Below are 24,789 nucleotides of genomic sequence, written 5' to 3'. Positions count from 1 at the left end.
ATGCATATTTAAGTCTGTCTTTTTTTTTTCCTTCCACGTTTTATTCTTCTTTTTTTTTAGGTTTTCGGCAATTAATCCTTTGACTATGCACCTAGTCATAGCAGTCAATCTATATCATTGTCAGTTTATAAGTATGCTCATCTTAGCGGCCAAAGTATGCATTTCATCTCAATGATAAACGTAATTGTAAAATGACATTCAATTCAATTCAATTCAATTCAATTCAATTCAAACTTTACATTACATTATATACAGCTGATGCAAATTTAAGATTTTACGAAATTGTATGTCCTACGAGAGATACTAGTGTATCGTATGTCCTACGAGAAATATTAGTGTATTGTTATTCTTAAGACTTAACCCTTACAAGACTTTTTAGCATTCAATTTTACCCTAGATAAAACGCACATGCATTATAAATTCATGCCAGTTACGCAGCAACAAATAGATACTCAGAGCGAAAGAAAATCGGAAAGCATTTTATGCCATTGTTTCATGAATGTTTCAATTTTGAAATATTATTCTTGTTCAAAACACAATTCTTTCCTAAGATTCTGCAGCTGTTTAGGATGAACAACTTCGATAATTATGACGAGACTATAACCTGTGTACACAACCAATCGGAATCGCACATGATTCTATGTGAAACTATTCTCGATGACAGGTATATCATTGCATTCAGTTATGCCACTTATGCACTAAACTATAGAAAGGAAAGGGAAGTACTAGCAAAACTACCGAAAGACGGATATTTGCCTCAAGTCTTATCAAAACAAGATGACTAGCACGACATAGATATACCAATACTTGTTTGCTCATCTTTGTGTTGAAGGGTGCAACATACATAATACTATGATCTTGCTGTATACTTCAAGTAAGACAAAAATGTATGTAAATAACAATTTATGATTTGCTATGAACGATGGATTCATCATTCATCGCTGCTGACATGATTGTAATCAGATCACTGTGGTGTATTATGTAGAAATAACACGATTTAGTGTAGACACGCATTGAAATTCCTGGGAACGTAAAAGTGTTACAAACAGTTTATGGTTATGACTTAATATTTCATATTAACTTCTCCATTTCATACTTCATCTCCTTTCCTTCTTAGTCATATCTATTGTTCCATGGTTCGCAAAGTGCATACTCCGTGCAAACATTAATAAACTGTGCATGGTAGCTTTATGTAAGGATTTTCTTGTTATCTGATTTTATCATGTATATTGCATTTCCTTCTATCATCTATTAGAAATATGAAAATGAATTGAACTTCACCAGTAAAACCAGATTTTTTTTCTTCAGGTTCATTATACAGCGTTATGGGCAAACAACAAATACAATTTTCTTTAATGTGACGCTTCCATGTGTATACATGATTACATATACTCGCATGCATGTGTATAATAACAAAATAGCTATTCAGGAACATTTACATAGAGAAACATTCATGAAGTGATTCATTTTTTCCCTGTCAATCATTCCACTGCAGAGCAACATATTAAACCAAGGGAGTATACCCCAACTTTCCTGTAGACAGATTGCAGGCAAATATCACCCAAACCTACAGGCAGTATCGCTGTTGCCAGAGGAAAACTTAACTGTTGAGAGTCTAGCATAGTGTTGAATGGTGCTGAATAATATGTTCATCACATTACAAAGTTTGTAAATGTCAGGGTACTAACGCCGTCAAACAGTAGTCCTTCTTCCTTTTACTTGAAAGCTGCCTAAATGTTGCCCCCAAAATGTTCATTAGATGGCTTAATTACTCTTTTGAGAACTTAAAGGTTCTCTTCTGTTGGCGGCGATCATCCCCTTTCCACCCCCTTCCTTTCTCTCCATCTCCATAGACTTAGGGTACAATACAAATACACAGCGGACACGTATACGTTATAATTTGACAATTTTCAAATGATCTACCAGAAAAGTGTAAACTAGACCGTTTTAACTTATAACAAGAAACCTTTAGGTTCAAACTTCAATTCACTTTTTTTTTTTCCAGACCACCACCTAGAAATGAATTAATAAATAAAGAAATACAAATTACAGTGAAGAAGGTGGGGGCAGATTGCCCATTTGTACAAGTATAATATCACCCCGGGATATTGGTTGCATTCCACAGAAGTAAAAGTAATGAGATGCAAGCCATTCTTATTCCTATTCCAATATAACCAAACAACCAAACAGTGTTGCGCCGAAGCTATTGGGTGCAATGTGCTGCATCATTTATGTATCACACCTCATTATTCATCATCTCCGTTGAGACTGCATGACGTATTGTAAGCTTTGTTACTTAAAAACATTATATACGTCTCATCAAGTGAAATTCGATTACCGCAGTTCTTATGTTACATATTTTAGAGTTCTTGGTGTCTACGTAAAAAGTTTTACTATGATGTTGTATGTACAAAGTGATAATTAGGGTACATCAATGTCGATCGAAGTATTGATTTTTTACTGATATGTACATTTTTTTTTCTCAAAACACGTCGCCCTTCTTCACAATACAATCATGATGTGCTTATCTTGTATGTAGGGCGTATTTGTGTGTGTGTGTGTGTGTGTGTGTGTGTGTGCGTGTGTGCGCGCGTTTCTTTGTAGCATGCTTCTCAGTGCAGTACTTAATTTCGAAAAAGCAATAACAATGGACAGAGTTACAAAGCTGCACTACACTACAAAGGAGACAAGTATAACTATAGCAAAACGAACAATCAAAACCGAAATAAGAATATTCAGTACATCGAGAAAAAAAAATACAGGAACACATCATTAAAGGTTATATACTGTATAAATTCGAAGAAGTATTTCCAGATTAGCACACACACACACAGCTAAACGGAAGTGAAAACGTTTTTAGTGATATAACCATACAATCACCGAAACCATTCACAATATATATATATATATATATATATATATATATATATATATATATATATAAATTGAAACAAGAAAGGGATCCCGATGAAAACCCATTTTCTTTGCTCAAAGTTTTCGCTATATATATATATATATATATATATATGAAACAATCAAAAGCAAGGTACGTGTATCTTATGAAATAATCGACACAATTTAAAGAACATAAAATCATATCCATGAGCTGTAACAATAAAGAAAGAATGCAGTGTCCCACATTGTGAAACACAATGTGAAACACAGTGTGAGCACAGTGTTAACATAGTGTAAAATCTTTTCACACAGTTTAATTCGAGCGTTTTCACTTTAATAGGGAGCTTTAGATTTTAGACGCGCGGACGTTCAGAGGGAAAAAAAGACATGTTCTGAGCGTGCGCAGAAGCGTGCATAAACCTGACCCGCGCTTCTGCGCACGCTCAGAACATGTTTTTTTTTTTTCCCTTTGAACGTCCGCGCGTCTAAAATCTAAAGTTCCCTAATAGCCGACTGTGCTGACATATTGTGAACACGCTCTGGGACACTGTGTTATTTTCTTTCCCGCAGGATATACATTACACATGTGCGTATAAAGTGAGTGTGCGCTTACCTGATGCGTGAGACACAACCCCCCCCCCCTCCCTAAATTCACGGAATTTCGGAAGTGATAGTCTCCTTTCATATCCGGGTCATTTGAAAATATTTTTTATAAAGATTTCGCACACAATATAACATGTTACTATCAGATAATAACCCTTCATTTACATTCCCACCACCTACTAATAACCCACATTTAATGTAGGCCCACATCAATAAACCCACATCTTTTTGCTCGTGTGTCAGCACACTAGCAAAAAGACAGACATTGTCTTGCACAGTGTATTGAAATTTCCCACAAGTCATTACGACAGCGTATCACTCAACCATTAAATTACAAACAATTTTATTTTATACTATTTCCTTTTATTTAATTTCGAACAACAGCAAAATTACAGCGTGGCATTTGAAGTAAACAAATACAGAATCAAACAAAAAAACAAAAGAACAACGCAATTATACGTAAAGTGGCTGGTTTCTTAGAAATAAAGGTTCGTTTCTTAAAATTACACTATACTGTCGTAATTTTGGTTGGTCAAATTTTCGACATTTCAGCAAACTATGACCGTCATCGAGGAGTTCTTCGTCAACCATCGACATCCTACGCTCTGATAGCCGTTCTCTTCGTCCTCGCCATCACCGTGTGCGTTTTGTATGCAGGACGACGACGATTTCTTTGTTTAAACAAGGTATATTAAAACATTCTGAAGATAAAAATTATATACGTCGGTAATATGTACTACGCACTTGACTTTAATTATACAGTTGTATTACATTTAGATATGTTTATTTCATTTATTACATTCTAAATATCACACTATTTTTTTTGTAAAGAGTATAATAAAACGAGCATTTAGTGTAGATGATATGCTGCGTAATAACTGAGAAAGAACGTAAAGTAGTGACGTACTGTAACTAATAATTTCATCTAATATTCTTTATGTCATTTTATATTTACAATACACTTCTTAACATATCACTGGAGGCATTGTGTACCTGAAAGGGCTATCGCGTACACAGGATCTCTATGAAAATGATGAAAAGAAAAACGGATGATTTTTTTCACACTGTTTTAGATATCCTCATTGTAAATGTGTAATGTCAATGAACGTTTCATTAACACCAGCGTCCTAAAGGACACTTTCTCTAACTACTGTAAACATTTATCTTAATAAGATAACAACATGCACCACTAAAACATCTGACTGCAGAAAAAAAATAAATACATAATTTCGTTATTACAATGTTTTATCAAATGCAAATCATGCATATTTAAGTCTGTCTTTTTTTTTTTCCTTCCACGTTTTATTCTTCTTTTTTTTTAGGTTTTCGGCAATTAATCCTTTGACTATGCACCTAGTCATAGCAGTCAATCTATATCATTGTCAGTTTATAAGTATGCTCATCTTAGCGGCCAAAGTATGCATTTCATCTCAATGATAAACGTAATTGTAAAATGACATTCAATTCAATTCAATTCAATTCAATTCAATTCAATTCAAACTTTACATTACATTATATACAGCTGATGCAAATTTAAGATTTTACGAAATTGTATGTCCTACGAGAGATACTAGTGTATCGTATGTCCTACGAGAAATATTAGTGTATTGTTATTCTTAAGACTTAACCCTTACAAGACTTTTTAGCATTCAATTTTACCCTAGATAAAACGCACATGCATTATAAATTCATGCCAGTTACGCAGCAACAAATAGATACTCAGAGCAAAAGAAAATCGGAAAGCATTTTATGCCATTGTTTCATGAATGTTTCAATTTTGAAATATTATTCTTGTTCAAAACACAATTCTTTCCTAAGATTCTGCAGCTGTTTAGGATGAACAACTTCGATAATTATGACGAGACTATAACCTGTGTACACAACCAATCGGAATCGCACATGATTCTATGTGAAACTATTCTCGATGACAGGTATATCATTGCATTCAGTTATGCCACTTATGCACTAAACTATAGAAAGGAAAGGGAAGTACTAGCAAAACTACCGAAAGACGGATATTTGCCTCAAGTCTTATCAAAACAAGATGACTAGCACGACATAGATATACCAATACTTGTTTGCTCATCTTTGTGTTGAAGGGTGCAACATACATAATACTATGATCTTGCTGTATACTTCAAGTAAGACAAAAATGTATGTAAATAACAATTTATGATTTGCTATGAACGATGGATTCATCATTCATCGCTGCTGACATGATTGTAATCAGATCACTGTGGTGTATTATGTAGAAATAACACGATTTAGTGTAGACACGCATTGAAATTCCTGGGAACGTAAAAGTGTTACAAACAGTTTATGGTTATGACTTAATATTTCATATTAACTTCTCCATTTCATACTTCATCTCCTTTCCTTCTTAGTCATATCTATTGTTCCATGGTTCGCAAAGTGCATACTCCGTGCAAACATTAATAAACTGTGCATGGTAGCTTTATGTAAGGATTTTCTTGTTATCTGATTTTATCATGTATATTGCATTTCCTTCTATCATCTGTTAGAAATATGAAAATGAATTGAACTTCACCAGTAAAACCAGATTTTTTTTCTTCAGGTTCATTATACAGCGTTATGGGCAAACAACAAATACAATTTTCTTTAATGTGACGCTTCCATGTGTATACATGATTACATATACTCGCATGCATGTGTATAATAACAAAATAGCTATTCAGGAACATTTACATAGAGAAACATTCATGAAGTGATTCATTTTTTCCCTGTCAATCATTCCACTGCAGAGCAACATATTAAACCAAGGGAGTATACCCCAACTTTCCTGTAGACAGATTGCAGGCAAATATCACCCAAACCTACAGGCAGTATCGCTGTTGCCAGAGGAAAACTTAACTGTTGAGAGTCTAGCATAGTGTTGAATGGTGCTGAATAATATGTTCATCACATTACAAAGTTTGTAAATGTCAGGGTACTAACGCCGTCAAACAGTAGTCCTTCTTCCTTTTACTTGAAAGCTGCCTAAATGTTGCCCCCAAAATGTTCATTAGATGGCTTAATTACTCTTTTGAGAACTTAAAGGTTCTCTTCTGTTGGCGGCGATCATCCCCTTTCCACCCCCTTCCTTTCTCTCCATCTCCATAGACTTAGGGTACAATACAAATACACAGCGGACACGTATACGTTATAATTTGACAATTTTCAAATGATCTACCAGAAAAGTGTAAACTAGACCGTTTTAACTTATAACAAGAAACCTTTAGGTTCAAACTTCAATTCACTTTTTTTTTTCCAGACCACCACCTAGAAATGAATTAATAAATAAAGAAATACAAATTACAGTGAAGAAGGTGGGGGCAGATTGCCCATTTGTACAAGTATAATATCACCCCGGGATATTGGTTGCATTCCACAGAAGTAAAAGTAATGAGATGCAAGCCATTCTTATTCCTATTCCAATATAACCAAACAACCAAACAGTGTTGCGCCGAAGCTATTGGGTGCAATGTGCTGCATCATTTATGTATCACACCTCATTATTCATCATCTCCGTTGAGACTGCATGACGTATTGTAAGCTTTGTTACTTAAAAACATTATATACGTCTCATCAAGTGAAATTCGATTACCGCAGTTCTTATGTTACATATTTTAGAGTTCTTGGTGTCTACGTAAAAAGTTTTACTATGATGTTGTATGTACAAAGTGATAATTAGGGTACATCAATGTCGATCGAAGTATTGATTTTTTACTGATATGTACATTTTTTTTTCTCAAAACACGTCGCCCTTCTTCACAATACAATCATGATGTGCTTATCTTGTATGTAGGGCGTATTTGTGTGTGTGTGTGTGTGTGTGTGTGTGTGTGTGTGTGCGTGTGTGCGCGCGTTTCTTTGTAGCATGCTTCTCAGTGCAGTACTTAATTTCGAAAAAGCAATAACAATGGACAGAGTTACAAAGCTGCACTACACTACAAAGGAGACAAGTATAACTATAGCAAAACGAACAATCAAAACCGAAATAAGAATATTCAGTACATCGAGAAACAAAAAATACAGGAACACATCATTAAAGGTTATATACTGTATAAATTCGAAGAAGTATTTCCAGATTAGCACACACACACAGCTAAACGGAAGTGAAAACGTTTTTAGTGATATAACCATACAATCACCGAAACCATTCACAATATATATATATATATATATATATATATATATATATATATATATATATAAATTGAAACAAGAAAGGGATCCCGATGAAAACCCATTTTCTTTGCTCAAAGTTTTCGCTATATATATATATATATATATATATATATATGAAACAATCAAAAGCAAGGTACGTGTATCTTATGAAATAATCGACACAATTTAAAGAACATAAAATCATATCCATGAGCTGTAACAATAAACAGCAAACAAAACACACACACACACACACACCTGGATTTGTACTTGTTTCATGTTCATGTATGTAAAACGGTGTGTGTGTGTGTGTTTGTTGTTATTGTTGTTGTGTGGTTGTTTTTTTTTTCCTTACTCGGTGTTCTTATAATCTTGCTCACTGTTCTTAATCCTAAAATAACAAGCTGATAAACCATGACGACCGAGCTTAACATACTCAATCCAAAGTCATTACGTTAACTTGGTTGCCTACGTATTAAGTCCATGAGCATTTCGGAATTCCGTATGAAACGAACTAAATGAAATGTAAGACAATATAACGTGGCATAGAATATGTCAAGTGGAGAACACACACGGATCACACGTGGTTTCTCAAGACCAGTCATTCAGGTATCTTTCAGTCACGAAAAAAAAAAAAGAAATATCCATATTTAGGTATTGTCACAACGTTGGAAAAGTGTCTTAAAGGGGTATCTTTGGTAATGAAGTACACGTACGTGAGGGTTTTCTGCGTGCTTTTGAACGTTTGGTAGTATACAGGCGCATACATCGATCAAATCAATAGAGCTCTCACATTTCTATTGCTAATGGTTTAGTTCATTCGTAGCTCGATATCTGAAAACTGATGTTGCCTCATACATTGCGGGTTTCCCTTTTAGAAAGTACTTGTTTCTCTCATTTTCTTTTCTTTTCTTTTCAACACAGTCAGTGTTCTCGTCCCCTCCTCCGTCGTACTCCATCCTGCCCCTTTTCGCTTTCTTTCCAAATTTTGTCTTAGTTTTTGTCAAGTGCGTTTTCGTTTTCGTCAATGCTCTTAGCCTCTTTCTTCCCTCACATCTTGCCCCCCACCCCCCCCCCCTTCGGTCATTACTTTCCAATTTCTGAAGAACGTTATGTCTCTTCTTTATCACGTTTGGTCTTGTTGAGTTCCCCTCTCCTGCCTCAATTTCTTTCTCTTGGTTGTTCCCTTCCTCCTCTTGTATATGATCCTTGATTTCCTGGTCCTCTGAAGAAGCCTGCTCCTCGAATAGTAACATACTACATTAGCTGTTTGTCTCATACTCGTCTGGAGCTTGTATGTTTTCTTGGGCAGAAACTTGGTCTGTCCCGTGGCTGCAAGAGTCTTCTGTGCGGCTGTCACGACTGGGTGTCTATTGGAGGGTGAGAGAAGATTGAATGGAATTACCAAGTTTTTTTTTTTTTTAAATTTCTACCAGGCTCTTTTACTATGCTATTTCTATCCATATTAAGCTACAATACTCTACAATAATGATAATAATGGTAATAATAATGATAAACTATCAATAATGATAATAATAATAATAATGATAAGAAGAAGAAGAAGAAGAACCTAAAATAATGTAAGCCGTAGTAAAAAATGCTACAATACTTCACGGCTGTATCATGGATTATGATGGACGAGACAAAAACAAATTTCCTGAAAAAAGAACGTATACCTGTGCATCTCGCTGATTCTCACTGAGCAACTCGTTTAACGGCTTGTCATTGATGAATATGTTTTCCATCTGTTTCACGATGAAGATAACATAGAAAACATAAAACATATTATATTAATATAAATCCTTTCTTGTTTTCTCTTATACAAACTGTTTCATGCCAATATACTATAGCACAGGAGTCCTTCACTTGTTCATGTTAACAATAAATGGCACAGTCACCTCCGTCTCAAAAATTCAACATTTCGATATTCAAATTTAATTGCCAAAATAAAAAAAGAAATAGCTATTTGATGTAATTTTGTCAATGCCTCTCATTAGAAGAATATGTGTGTGTTCTCTTCGTTTGATATTCAATATTATTTTCTAGCAATAATATCATGATAACGAAAAGAGCTAACTTGTGCAATTAATTTCGATAAATAAATATCAATGAGTGATTCTTACTCTACTGTGTGAAGCATGTGAGGCAATTGTCGAGAAGAATTCCCCTGGTAATTTCGACGAGTGGAGATCTGCACGCTTGAGATTGGGCAGACGACAAAGAAATTCAGCCAAACTTGCTGCTGCTGATTCTGAGAGGAATTCCTTGTACTTATTTGTAGAATATAAGGAAAGTTCTCTGATCTGTAAAATGACAAATCAACAACAGTAATCAATTACAAACTCTCATGGGTGGCAATTTCATCTAGTCCTGGTCTAATTACTTTTATTCTATGATATTATTGTTATACTTGTTATTATTTTATTATATACTCTATTCGATAAAACATACCTCAATGATGAAACAAAGAACAATTGATCACTTTCCAGGGTTGAAAGAACAAGAACAAAAAAAAAAAATCAATCGACCGAAAGAAAACAGAACGCCACATTATCAATTCATTTGATTAAAAGCAAAGCTCTTTCACATCATTACATTACGGAATGTTACTTTCTGTAGGATCGGTCAATCATAGGGGAAGCTGTATGATTGTCCTAAATCTTGCAGGGAATAAACTATTCTACGAGTATCATAAAGGGGTAAGAGTGTTTTTTTTTTTCTTTGCTCTCTCGTCACTGACTATGCTTCGATGTCTTGTTTGAATTACATGTATTGAGATAAACATACTTATCACGGTATGTGTCTCCGTCTACGATCAAATAGTTGATTAATTCGTGAGCAGGTGACAATTTTCTTTTCGTCATGAAATGTAACAACTCAGAAGTAAAATACTATAGGCACACCATAGCCAATCGTGAGTGTGATAGACACACTGTTCTTTGGAAGGAATGACCTTACAAATGCTTAATCCATGTCATCGAGTCATCACAATAAATGGCAGTTAATGATACATCATGCCATTCCGGTCTGTGCAAAGTGCGAACAATGGTTCCATTACTATGCCTATCCTAGTGTTTGCGATATTACAGACGATAATCGGAAACGTTACAACATCTAACACAAAACTATCCAGTACCATTCTACGTCATGATGTAAGTGTCTCTAAACTGAAACTCCGTTTCATCGTACAATTGGGGTGTAATGTGATTTTAGATAATAGTATGTAGTTTTGCATCCTATAAGGGATTCTGTAAATCTTGCACGTGATTCGGCAGTGTAGGGCCATTATATGTTTCATTAAAACGATAAAATAACTCGCATAATCGTACACAACAGTTGTTATAATTTGCATTTATGCTAGCCTAAAATATCCCTACCTTTGTTTAAAAAAAAAAAAACGTATAAAAAGAAAGAAAGACAATCGCTTTGGTCAAGGGTGGTGACTTTCTCTTCTTGATATTTTTGATGGCGTATTTCCTTTCTTCCAAACTGAAAAATTAATATCATTGAAATATTGGAGTAAAAAAAAAAGCACAGCCTTTTTTGCAGTTTTTTTTTTGTCGCATATGTGAAACGATTTTTTTTTTTTTTTGTTCTATCTCCCTAAAGGGATAGGACAGTTCCAGTTACGACGGGGCTTCAGGTTTTCTACCGCTTTTTGATTGTATATATATATATCTATATATATATATATATATATGTGTGACCCGCTACAACAAAATGGTCCAAAAGTCGCGCACGGTCGAAACCGTGAAAATCGAGTTTGAAGTCAGAGCATCAAAATTGGTCAAAACTTACGATTTTCTGAATATGAAGAGTTTGTTTGCAAAAACAGATAAGTCCATTTTTGAAGATTTAGAAGTACGGTCTCTGTCATAGAGTACAAAATAATACCTTTTAAATGATACATTGGTCACTACATAATAGGTACATTTTTGAAGTTTTTTTTGAAAAAAAAATGTGAAACGGGTAAATTGAGTCATTATTAAATTGTTCATATCTCCTGAAAGAACCACCCTTCTTCTATTGTATATTATTCTTAAGTTTGGGATCATAAAATGATTGTGAAAGTGCATTTTCAGCAATTTTTCCTACAACCCTTTTTTGTACAGTAGTGAGATCAGGTAAGTCTTAGAGAGGCCCCTTTTCATTTCTTGATAACCACTTGCACACTCTTCAATTTCAAGTCTGATAACTTTTGAAGCGATAAAGCTACTGCTTTGAAAGATGGCAATATTCATGGAAAAATGTGTTAATAGAGCATGCTCAATTTCAACTTAATCTGATAATCCCTTCGTTGTTGTTGCTCCAGTGGTTTACATCCGGGTTTTTTTTTTTTTTTTTTTTTTTGTCCCATTCATCGCACAGCTAGCAAGGCTTGGTAAAAATGAAACGCTTGAATAGACAGTTAGACCCTTTTCTTCAGAGCTTCTTTTCTCGCTTCACACTTTTACAGAATGTGACTGTGTTTCTGTCCAATATTTAGATAGGTTAGAAGAGTCCATTTCAATTGAAGTATACATCATTTTAAAGCTTACAGTCTGCCCTTTTAGAAACTGCCCTTAACTAAAAATCCATGTCTGGCGAATTTTTTTTGTTTTTTGTTTTGTGATGCAGGGTCACATATGAGTCCAATAGGAGTGAAATGTTTATTTGATGAAAGTTGGTTTTGAAATGACTGAGATATCTAAAAGCAATCGAATAAAGCAGTTTTAACGAAAGCTGGGATTCATTGTTTTATTACGAACACTTTGATACTCTCAACGATCGCGAACGATGCATGGCCAAAAAAATTACATACCTGACATGATGCTGCTGAGGCGGCAGCTGTTGAGAGGAAACTATCAAGCAAGTAGGGGCACACCAGTTTGAACTTCGAAAGACATGGCATAGTACACACCCACTGGGCCAAGGCACCTCCCACCGAAGAAATATAGCGGGAATCGTTAGTAAGGTCGTACAAACTCAGTTCTTCAATCTGTGAAAATACGAAAAATCGAAATGTTAAGAAAACTATAGAATAAATAAATGAATAAATAAACACAGAGGTAAATGAAAATCGTGTGAAACTGGTGTAAAAATAAACGGAAACAGAAAATGGACCAATGTTAAAGTGGAAACCTGGGACATGCTAGTATCTGCATTTCAAATAATTATGATTATAATCATAATTGTAATTATAACTATAATTATAACTATAATCATATTATAATTATAATCAGAATCATAAGTTATAATTACTTTTTATTCGAAAAAATGTATCAAAATCCATCACAAATGCGCGCCAGGTACAAATTTTAGTTCTATAAATCCAAAAGTTCCTGTTTTTGGTTGTACACGGTGTGTACACACCTCCTCCCACAATATCCCCTCCAATTTCCACCAGCATAAATTCAGTATTATTATTGTATACTACAATGAAAAAAAGACAGAAGACAACCATTCATATTGTCCTGCATAACTGTTTATTATCACCTTTTTGATAAAAAAAAAATCTGAATATTCTCCAATAGTGTTACACATAGCCCAATGTCAATTGTAAAAATGCAAAAAAGTTCTTCATGTAGACATGGGATACCCCCGTCCGTCTGACATCCCCCCCCCCCATCTGTTCATCTTAGTAAACTTAAGAACACGGTAACGGCGGGCAGGCAAAATACGAGATGACATAAAACCAGAGCGATAAAAGTGCACAAAAGCTCCCTCTACTCAGTTAAGGCGCACAAGCGGGGATAGTGGGGCAGATAAGTGAAAAAAGATGCTCACTTCCGGCGGAAACTATGACATTTTGCATGTAGGGTTATTTTGGGGCACTGATTTCAAAAATTGCCGGATGTAAGAGATCTGACCACGGGGTCGACTGCCATTTTGAATTCCAATATGGTCGCCATCAAAGAGATCTGTCTTCAACTCTAAATGACATAAGCCATTGATTTTTTTTTTTTTTTTACGTAAAAGCATGATGATATAATGACTTCAATAACAGACATATTTGATATGTCTGACAAGCTGCAAGGCGGCCAATTTGAATTTTCCGACATATCAGTGGCCATGTTGGAGTATTGAAAATCTCTATCTAGGGTTTGTAAATTAGGCTACCTGATTGTGCGCGCGTTTGTAACTGATTAAGTGCGCGCTGCTTTGCTTTATACACTATGACGTCAGTGAAAGGTGCATTATGTTTCAGTGTTGCTGCACTTTTTCGCATGCCCGTGAATGTTAGTCGTGATGTTTGCCTTCGCAGCCATATTGGAATTCAAAATAGCGGGCATAGCGTTTGTTTGACACATCATTATTTTTTACTCAGTATGTTAAAATACTTGTTTGCACTCAATTTCATCGTCACTTAGTAATTTTGGGATTTTGAACATTTCGTCAAGGCAGAAATTTTGGAATTCAAAATGGCGGTCATTCGATGTTTGTCAGACACTTCAAATTAATTTGTCATCAAATTCAATCTGTCAAAACAATCTTGTGTACCAAATGTTAGTGCCACAATCCATTGAGAACTAGAGATAGGGATCTTTACATTTGTACATTGTTAACTTTTAATTCTAACTTGGGGTTGAATAATCTCCAATTATTCCCCATAACCCTAAAGAGCGGGACGGCCTCTCGACGTTTCGCCCAATAATAATGCAACGCGAGAAGACCTCGTCGCGTGTTACCCCCCCCCCCCTCCCCCCCCCTCCCCCCCCCCCCCCCGTATGAGGACATGTCTACGACAGCATTCTTAGCGAAAGACCACTTTTTTAATAAAGGTATTTCCCTCGTATCGTAACCTTTCTAACTCTTTAAATCGGCGCGTGCTCTAGATTCATTCAAATTCGCCAGTACTGGCCGAATATTTCAGTCATTCAATTTCGCGGATGGGTAGTCGCATTCAGAACAGATTCATTCAAATGAAAGTCATGTGATTTCTATTTTGAAAAAAAAAAACATTAACCTGTGTATTTGAATGTGACTTTTTCTTTCTTCCACACACTGTTAAGCAAAGGAATTCTGAATAAATTTTACGTTTGATTATGCTCATATTCCAATACATTCTATAATCGCATAAATCCTGGTCATAGCTTTCCCACCGTTCATATTTGAAAGTTCATTTTATTTAGGAAGAAGTTACGAACAATGTCAAATTGTAAGAACGTGAGATTGATTGGAAAAGGAATCACTACTCAACAAAGTATGATTCATGACAAGTGGCTATTGATTTTTTGAAGAAAAATATTGTATTATGTAATACGTCCAGAACCCTACCTGAGTGACTCACATCAATATCCAAAGACTACATACCTGACAGGACGATGGTGAGACAACGGGCGTTGACAGGAAACTATCGGGCCAAAAGGAATCTCCAAGACTGAACGTAGGAAGAAAAGATTGCACAATACTCTGCGATTGGGGCAAGCCTCCTCCCTTCGAGTTCTGATTTCCGGATTTGTATTTACGGTTGGAAAAATACAATTGAAGTTCTTCAATCTGTATGAGAAAAAGCGTATCAAAATAATCATGAGAGAAACAAGAAATGAGAAAGAGAAATGTCAACCACGTATAGAAGAGTCCAATGTAGAGGGGGAAGCCTGGAACATGATGCCATGTATGGTTGGTTGTCCAACACATTGACACCCTATTTTTTTTAAATCAATATAAATACTTAAAATATCTCACGATTTGCATGAAATTTTATTCAAATTTGCAGAAAATGTTCTGAATTCACAAGCGCGTAGTGGAAATGCTCCGAGATTACTGCTTCGAACGCGTGGGTTGTTACTTTGACGCGCTCACTTGCGCCGTATTTTGACATGCATGTGACATGCACGTAATCCTTTTCCTATGTGCATATATTTATATAAACTTTGGTATCATTTTTTTCCTGCTGATCATGTTTATTATTTTATGTTAAGTTATATTTGGACATCTGAAATCCCGAAGAAGAATGCAAAACCAGTGCGCGTAGCCGCATGCGTGAAAATTCGTTCTTCGCGGAAAACTTTAAATAGAGGGGTGTCGGTTTCAATGTACAGTAAACGATTTTTTTTTCTTCTCCCTAGATACCATTAGAGTAAAGAACGAAATAGATGTGTACAGTTCATGAAGGATTGTGTTGTCAGATCTCTTTGTTCAATGCGCGCTTACAATGTGTGGTCTGATGCAATTTGTCTTCGACTTTAATATTCTTTTTTGTTCGGCATCGATAAAGCATCATTGATAATAGACTTGCAAGTTAGATAACTGTTGGCTATTATGTTGAAGCATAGATATTATTGATATTGCTACCTTTCATCAAAATAATGAAAAATGCATAAATAACACTAAACAATTAAACAAACAAACAAACTTGATGTATGCTGTCTTATATAGGGATACTGTCATTATTATAGTTGCTGAATATATAATTATGGTGACCAGTTAACTCACTGACTCTTCTGATTGAGCACTTGATCAGGTATCTGGAGTAATAGAATAGTAATACTTGTTCACGTGTTCAGATTTTAGACAGACTAAGGAGTGTCCAGATCCAGAGCCAGTGACTGAAGTAAACCACTACGGTTACTTTTGACATTCAGTCAAGTATACGTTTCTAAATTGGTGATCAGGTGTTAATCAACCATTGCAAAACTCACGATTTGCAAGAATAAATACTAAAATGATTAATAAGAGCATGAACAAGAGAATGGGAGTCAGTTGATGTGCTTTTGTTCCGTCCGCAAAGTAGTAGTACAGACAGTAATACAGCTGATTATGTATAAAAGGACCCGCAAAGGCAAGAACGGATGCTCGTACATGACAGTGGCAATGGTAATTTGACTTGGCGGGGGTGGGGGAGGGAAGTGGGGGGTCAGTGTTAATGAAAAATGAAATTAGTTCAAATGTGTTCGATTGAAGCCAAGGCTAAAGTGGCATCATTTGTGCAGTTCCTTTGCTAATGGTTCCGTCATGGAGAGTCCCCGGATGCATTATGATTTCGGGTCGTCCCTTTGTGGACAGGGAATCTGAAGCATCGTTTAATGTAACCAAACGAAACTTGGCGTAATAAGTCATTCACTGAGTATGCATACATGAAAGTACAAAGCTGCGCCTGTGAACATTTTGACAGACACGCTACTTGTCACTCGTCATAGGTCGAGGTCAAATTCCACAATCTCACCATTTCCACCTACATTTCCTCAGTGTCTGAGGGCATTTTATGCTACTCTTTTATATGTATTTGGCACGCACAATTTGTACTTCCAGATTATAGAAGTACAATGGCACAAGCACAATGCCTCATTCATTTCATAGAGCTCTCTCTCTCTCCCTCTCTCTTCCATGTACTCTCCATCTCCCCTCCTATTTACTCTCTCTCCCTCTCTCCTTCTCTCTCTTCCTTTCTCTCTCTCGGCTTTCTATTATCTTTATCTGTCTCTTGATCTAACCATGCTCGTGCATTATCTTCCTTATAGCAGAATTAACAAGCCTCAATTAAAAGTAAAACGTTGTATGGTCAGAAAGGTTTGAATACTATGTAGAGCCGACCTGGATTAAACGCTAATTGTGTTTTGCACTTTGTTTTCCTCGTATTATTTCTAAACATTTTCATTGCAAGAAATGTCGATGCCACTCCTACCGTCCACACACTTTGGTCAATTATATGTGAGAAAGACTAGCGTTGCACACAGTGTATGGTAACAGCATGATGTTGATTTGTAAAGGAAATACTAATCAATAGAAAATATACATGACAAGTGGATGAATATTATACACTACATTACTGAAAATAATAGTCAAAGACAACGTGCCTGACAGGATGATGCTGAGGCGGCGGCTGTTGAGAAGAAACCATCAACCACGTAAAGGCAGTCCAGACTGAGCTTAGTAAGACGTGACATACCACACACCCATCTGGCCAAGCCTCCTCCCACTGAGGACTTATAGCGAGAATCAGCGTGACGACTGCCAAGATACAAATCAAGATCTTCAATCTGTGAAAACGGAAAACAAGATGATAGGAATGATTATGAATTATAAAAAATAAAAAGCAATATACACACGTTTATATAATGAAATAAAAATATATACAAGAATAAAAAACATGAAATTATATAATGATAATATAATTTAAGAACACTTCAGTGAAAATGGTGAGAACGAATATTAAGCACAAATAGAAGAGAACAACATGTAACGCTGGAAGTCAGTGACATGTTAGCCTTTTGCAAAGACAGCTCGCAATGTACTCGCAGAGAGCAAGCAGTGTACTCGCACGCACACAGTTATTGGATCCAGGGAGGTGAGTAAATCGGACTCGCAGCTCGCCACTCGCCCACTGCGTGTGCAAGTACATTGCTCGCTGCGTCTGTGTCTTCAAATTTATAGCGATCTGCCTTTGCAAAAGGCTAGTCACATGTATGTCTCGTACAATCATTTCAGGCCGAACAGATCAAACTTTTTCTACGGTCAGTCTCATTTCAAGATACCATATATCTGAGTGGAGACAGGAGAGTATGGTCAGATTCAGTAGTTCAACGATCTTCAAAATATGTTTGATTCCCGATAGAATGCCGTCACTGCGTTTGCTAAGTTTATGATGAACTCGAAACTTTTTCTAATTGACCAAATACTGCAGTTTCTGGATCAAGAAAAATGAGATGAATATATTTTGAAAGGAAGACAAAGTAGCACCAATGCTCATTAAGAGTTATAGGCTATCATTACGTTCAAAACTTAGTATAAAAATCAGCCTGGTCTGCGGCCGGGCGGAGATTTTTTAGCCTAATTCGTTCGGACAAAGACCCACGATCGACCGGCGACCGACCGTCGACGAACCTTGCACACCTCTTTATTATTTACATTTTATTTGTAACTTTCCGATAGAAAGATGATTATCCAAAACTCTTCCCAAGAGTGTGCACGTGATCTTTCATTCCAGTTTTAGAAATGGAAGTGCTCCACATCCTCCCCTTTGGTCCTGTTGCCATAAAATTTGCATCGTACTTGTTATTGATTTTACCTAGTTTTAGATTAAAACTGTTTCAAATAGCCCTCCGCACTAGGAAGATTGAAATCTTTGTGATTATGTCCATATTCTTAACGGGTTTTTTTTTTGTCACTGCATGGAATTTCATGCCGATCCTAACGTTCATACATAACAAGTCATAATATTGAGGAAGACTAAGATAAAAAAAAAAAATTGAAGTGAAGCAGAATGAGGTTTGTTAGTAAAGGACTTACTACATATGCAAACAATAACATATAGCATGACAAATGGCTGGGTATCTTCTTTTTTTTTTCGAAGAAGAAGACATCATATGACACTCTCAACACTATAATGATAACGATTCACATCGATAGTCAAAGACTATCTACCTGGCAGGATGATACTGAGGCGACGGCTGTTGAGAAGAAACTGTCGGGCAAAAAGGGGCATCCTAGACCGAACTTGGAAAGACGTGGCATAGCACACAACCACTTGGCTAAACCTCTCCCACCGAGGACTGATTTAGGATATCATCAACTCCTTTAAAATCCAAGTCCAGATCTTCAATCTGTAAAAAAAAAATTAAAAAAAAAATTAAAAAAAATGACTTGATGAATTACTGCATACTTAAACCAAAATTGGGGTTAAAAAGAAATGAAATCCAGGGTGCCCTTACCAATGAAAAGAAAACTGTATCAGGTTTGCTCGGAACTTTTAAGCGGGAAGTCGTTTCGGGGTCTGGGGGAGGATGATCACAGATTGACTACATGATCTTCCCCGCACGCTGATTAACATGACCTATTTTCTATCGTGTTTACGACCGAAGATTTCCCAGGTAGTCAACCTTCCTCAACCGTGTATCACAAAGGTCATCTTTCCACTTCTCATATACATATATATAAATATATATATATATATATATATATATATATATATAATATATTATTGTATATATATATATATATATATATATATATATTGTATATATTTGTGCTATTTTGTCTCTATTCGTGCATTACTAGTAGTGTGGGTTGTTTACTGGCCATATGCAGCAAGTCCCGTTGGTGTTCGCAAGACAGTTTAACAATATATTGTAGTACTATCGTTAGGGCATTTTAGAAAATCTCTGGACCGTCTGTGAAAAAAGTGATTTCCAATAGCTTTCTTCACCAGTGTGTTTATAAAGGTGTCTACTAACACCTCTCAATTAGTTCCAACCCAAATCCTTGTGGAAAATTCTGGGGAGCCAATCAAATTTGGGCATCCGGAGGGGGGCGGGGCAAAAATGGGAAAATATTTTTGTTTTCCAATAATAGGCGTGTGAGATGTCTAACTAGGGGTTTCTGGGGATGCTGAATCGAATCCAACCATTAGTTTTGAGTAAAAACTACTATTTGACAGTAAAATACGCCACGCCTCCTTTTTGCCCCCGCCAAAATGCGTAAATATTGATATTTTTATACATATCTCATTGGGTTGATATGCTGGATTTTTTAGGGTGCACTGAAAACATTTATGTGCGATGGGAAGTAGTCGTTCCCCTCTCTCTTATATCCATTACACCAAATATAATCCTATTACTGCTGTAAATACTTATCAAATGTTTGATTCTCAATAAGTTCGAACCAACATCCGTGTGGAAAAAAAAGAAAAACGGGGGGGGGGGACAGATAAACCTTGGCAACAAAGGGGGGGGGGGGGGTCAAACAATGGGAATTTTTTTTCAGTATTAGCATGTGAGATGTCTAATTGGCGGTTTCTGGGGGTGCTGAATGGATTCGAAACATTAGTTTTGAATAAAAGCTACTACTACCTGGCCATTAAAACAGGCCACACCTACTTTTTGCACCCGCCGAACCATATATTATTGATGTTCTATACGTATCTCAATGGTTTATAATTATAATGAGCTCTTTAGAATGCTGAATTGAAGTCTATCATTGAATTTGAGCTATACCCACTCTAAAAACAGTGTGCAAAACACTGCAACATAAGTATGCAATTGGAAGTAGTCGTTCCCACTTCTCTTACTTCCATTATGCCTCATTATAATCCAACAGAAATGTATCTCAATATTGAAACCATGGTACTTTACCCTACTCCCCGACATCTCCCTTACTGCTCTCATCAGCTATTTGGTTGATATTCTGGCAAGAGTTGCCACGACATTTGCCGCAAGCAGAAATACACTTGACTCCTCGCTTTTTACAACAGCACCTAAGTGTGCTACAGTCCCTTCAAGTTGCCGCTGACAAACTTCAGAAGATAGTCCTTTGCGATGGGATCTGTTGAAGGGACCGGTGCGTAACCTTGGTCACTGAGCTTCCATCCGTACTCCAAGATATCCAATGATGGAGTTTGCAACATTAGCCAATCTCTGGTTTGGAGATAAGCTCGTAGAGAATGCTACGCTGCAGCTTCTGTTGTCAGGGGCAGTTTCTCAGGTTTGATGCTCCCAGCAGCAGCCCGCTCGCTGAAGATGTCAATTGTCAAGTCTCCCAAGTCTTTGGGTGGTTTTCCACGGAACATGAGCTTAAATAAACCACAGCCAACTTTAATGATATCATCTTTCTTGGCTCGGATGTCCAGAAACACATCCATGGCCCTTTTCACCTTGTCAGTCTCGCAGAGCTTGTTTACCAAAGTTGATTTGCTGAACCCAGAAATCGCTGACCGTCTGTATCGCAGCCGGAGAAGCTGTGCAAGAAGATCAAATACTTCCGGTAACTCTCTTGGAGGGCCTCCCTGATCTTTGCGATATAAGATGTTTCTTTGGCTGTTGTGAGGAAGATGGGGTGGTCTGCAGCATGATGAATCAGTAAAACCATGATGTCAATGTCCTCAACCCTCACCTCAACAGGAGAATATTTTGCCTCATCTAGAGCTGCCCGGACTATAGCAGTGTCTGCATCATCGTGGCATTGCTCTACACTGATCCCATTTCTACTGAATGTCTCAGCAAGCAGCAGAATGAGCTGGGCCTTGTTGCTCTAAATTGTTGTCGAGGAACTTTTCTCTTGGAACGAGGCTTTTGATGTCTGGGCGAATCAGAAAGTCGCAGCATGCATTCTTTGTTCGTCTCAGTGACCATGGTCCTTAGTGGAGCTGCCGCATCCGTCAAAGACCACAGTGATTTGGAGAAACTGGCTCCCCATGGACTTCACAAACTTTAGGTAGCTCTCGACAATGCCCTTCCAGGTGAGGTTACCCCCCCCCCCCCCCGCACTTGAAGTTGTGCAGGAGCAACCAACCATCAATCACCAGACTCGTGCAGGGGGTTTGTTCAACGGGTTCCACAAATGCCTTCAGAAATCTTGCTGGGGCAGCCTTGTCTGGCTTTCGCAACTTCTGGTCTTTGTCAAATAGAGACATTGGTGGTGCCGTCAACTCAAATCACAGAGCTTCTTTGGTCTTGACTTCACGCTTACTGATGATGATCAGACTGTTGAAGAGCTTGAGTGAGTCAATAATCAGCTTCTTTCAATTGACTTTGGGTCCACTTCTGAGGCTCTCTAATGACTTCACCTTGTGCTACGTTTCCATTGAATCAAGAACCGTTCGACCATTCATCTTGGCCTGCATGGCTCTGCCAACCTCCTCTGCCTGATCAGCGTTGACTGGGTCCTCTGGAGTGCTGCTGAAGTGCTATCCAAGATGAATGGACGAACGGTTCTGGATTTAAGCTGACGCCAACACCAATGTCTCTATTAAAGTCCATGGGGAGCCAGTCTCTCCAAATCACTGTGGTCTTTGATGGATACGGCAGCTCCGCTAAGGACCATGGTCACCTGAGACAAACAAAGAATGCATGCTGCGACATTCTGATTCGCCCAGACATCAAAAGCCTCGTTCCAAGAGAAAAGTTCCCCGGCAACAAGAACAACAAGGCCCAGCTCACTCTGCTGCTTGCTGAGACATTTAGTAGAAATGGGATCAGTGTACAGCAATGTCACGATGATGCAGACACTGCTATAGTCCGGGCAGCTCTAGATGAGGCAAAAGATTCTCCTGTTGAGGTGAGGGTTGAGGACACCGACATCATGGTTTTACTGATTCATCATGCTGCAAACCACCCCATCTTCCTCACAACAGCCAAAGACACATCTTATCTAATGATATCGCAAAGATCATTCTCTTTCCAGAGAGATACCAAAAGTATTTGATCTTCTTGCACAGCTACTCCGGCTTCGATGCAGTGTCAGCGATTTCTGGGTTCAGCAAATCAACTTTGGTAAACAAAGTCTGCGAGACTGACAAGGCGGAAAGGGCCATGGATGTGTTTCTGGACATCATGTTCCATGGAAAACCACCCAATGACTTGGGAGACTTGACATTTGACATCTTCAGCAAGTAGGCTGCTGCTGGGAGTATCAAACCTGAGAAACTGCCCCTGACAACAGAGGCTGCAACGCAGCATTCTCTACGAGCTTATCTCCAGACCAGAGATTGGCTAATGTTGCAAACTCCATCATTGGGTGTCTTGGAGTACGGATGGAAGCTCGGGGACCAAGGTTACCACCGGTCCCTTCAACAGACTTCATCGCAAAGGACTATCTTCTGAGATTGTCAGCTGCTGAGGGGACTGCAGCACACTTAGGTGCTGTTGTGAAAAGCGAGGAGTCAAGTATTTTTCTGCTCGCGGCACATGTCATGGTAACTCTTGCCAGAATATCAACCAAACAGCTGATGAGAGCAGTGAGGGAGATGTCGGGGAGTAGGGTAAAGTACCATGGCTTTAACATTGAGATACATTTCTGTTGGATTATAATGAGGCATAATGGAAGGAAGAGAAGTGGGGATGACTACTTCCAATTGCACACTTATGTTGCAGTGTTTTGCACTTTGTTTTTAGAGTGGGTATAGCTCAAATTCAATGATAGACCTCAATTCAGCATTCTAAAGAACTCACTACAATTACAAACTCATTGAGATACGTAAAAAATACCAATAATACATGATTCGGCTGGTGCAAGAAATAGGCATGGCCTATTTTAATGGTCAGGTACTAATAGTAGTTTTTACTCAAAACTAATGTTTGGAATCCATTGAGCACCCCCAGAAACCCCTAATTAGACATCTCACTTACTAACACTGGAAACAAATGGAATATATTTGCTGTAATGGATATAAGAGAAATGGGAACGACTACTTCCCATCGCACATAAATGTTTTCAGTGCACTCTAAAAAACCCAGCATATCAACCCAATGAGATATGTATAAAAATACCAATATTCACGTATTTCCGCGGGGGCAAAAAGGAGGTGTGGCCTATTTTATTGTCAAATAGTAGTTTTTACTCAAAACTAATGATTGGAATTGATTCAGCATCCCCAGAAACCCCTAGTTAGACATCTCACACGCCTATATTGGGGAAAAATATTTTTCCATTTTTGCCCCGCCCCCTCCGGGTGCCCAACTTTGATTGGCTCCCCATAATTTTCCACAAGGATTCGGGTTGGAACTAATTGAGAGGTGTTAGTAGACACCTTTATAAACACACTGGTGAAGAAAGCTATCGGTAAGCAATTTTTTTTTTTTCACAGATGGTCCAGAGATTTTCTAAAATGCCCTAACTAGCTGAAAGGACGAAGTGTTTATACGACAAGTCAAGTTGCTCTATCCTCGACCAGGTCCCAAGGGGAGACGGACACCCACCACTCATGCAGCTGACGAATTATACAGCCTACAAGTCAGACAGCTAAAGGGACCCGCTTGTTATACAGACCACGAGTTCGACATAGGCTCACGAGACATGCCTCACTACGCAAAGCCCACGAGACCGACACTACGAAAAAGAGGTTCACGAGACCGACACTACACAAAGGAGACTCACGAGACAGAAAGGATGAACTGGAAAGGTTGCCCTCTCTCTCACTCCCTTGAATTTTCATGATCTTTTATTTTGTGACCCTGGATCACAAAACCAACAAAAATTCGCACCTCTTGCGCATGTTGCAGGTGTCTTGATTATACGCGAGGACTCCAAAAAGGTGAAACGGGTCAACCTAGTAAATCTTGAGTTTTGTATAAAATTTGAAAGAGCTATTCTTCTACAACATTCTTAAGTTCAGGGTCATAAAATGGATGGGAAGTTGTGTTTTCAGCACTTTCTCTACAACCTTTTTGTAGAGTATTGTGATCATGTATATCTTTAGAGGTCTCTTTT

Source organism: Diadema setosum, chromosome 12 (assembly GCF_964275005.1).
Source record: "Diadema setosum chromosome 12, eeDiaSeto1, whole genome shotgun sequence".
NCBI classification, from domain to species: domain Eukaryota; kingdom Metazoa; phylum Echinodermata; class Echinoidea; order Diadematoida; family Diadematidae; genus Diadema; species Diadema setosum.
This window is presented reverse-complemented; position numbering follows the sequence as displayed.